At 45.7% G+C, this 674-nt stretch overlaps 1 non-coding gene across 1 annotated transcript; it reads left to right on the forward strand.

The window, feature by feature from the left end:
* The first annotated feature begins 276 nt into the window (after nucleotides 1–276).
* On the forward strand, nucleotides 277–409 carry MIR8856 (microRNA mir-8856). Its single transcript, NR_128807.1, has one exon. It is a non-coding gene; the product is annotated as a microRNA mir-8856 (primary transcript).
* Nucleotides 410–674: the final 265 nt, after the last annotated feature.

Consider the following 674-nt stretch of genomic DNA (forward strand, 5'->3'; position numbering starts at 1 on the left):
CGTATAAGGTGCTCCTGAATAATTGGGTGCAGCTGAGATTTTCCTACAGCGAACCATCGAGCCAAGGCCACTGGGGAAACCAGCTAACTAGACACAGACCAGATGTGAATCCTCTGTGATTGGAAGTACCATCTTCTCTCCTCTGCAGAAATCGGTGTCTTTAATTTTAGAAGGTTTGCTTAGAAGGAAGTCCACCAACAAGTTCTTGCCTTTTTAAAATTCCTGGCTTAGGTGAATATTTTTAAAGGCTCTTGTTTGAATAAAAAGAGGGGAGTGAACACCATGTTTCAGCTCTGGAATGGAAGACGGTGTGAGTACGGAGCTGGCTAGAGTGCGGAGCTGGCTGCTGGGCTTCTATAACGGGCGCCGTGGGCACTCGGGTGCCGTTTCGGAATTCTTTCTTGGGATAATGCCATTTTAAGGAGCCTTTCCAAATGGAGACAAGGCTTTCTGAGGGAGAAGGATGTTTTCTGTGGGTTGGGCTTGGGGGGAGGGAGGAGGGAAGCTACATGTTACTTCGTCTGTAGTAGTGTGGAACGGTGTTGTTCCAGAGTGCCAGTGTAGAGGTATTTGCAAACTTGTCTAGAAATGAGAGCATGTTTGTTTTTTGTTTTTTTGTTCGTTTGTTTGTTTTGGGGTTTGTTTGTGTGTTTTTTTTAGCCCCTTGTGAGTCT

The sequence above is a fragment of the Canis lupus genome, chromosome 16 (assembly GCF_011100685.1).
Source record: "Canis lupus familiaris isolate Mischka breed German Shepherd chromosome 16, alternate assembly UU_Cfam_GSD_1.0, whole genome shotgun sequence".
NCBI lineage: Eukaryota > Metazoa > Chordata > Mammalia > Carnivora > Canidae > Canis > Canis lupus.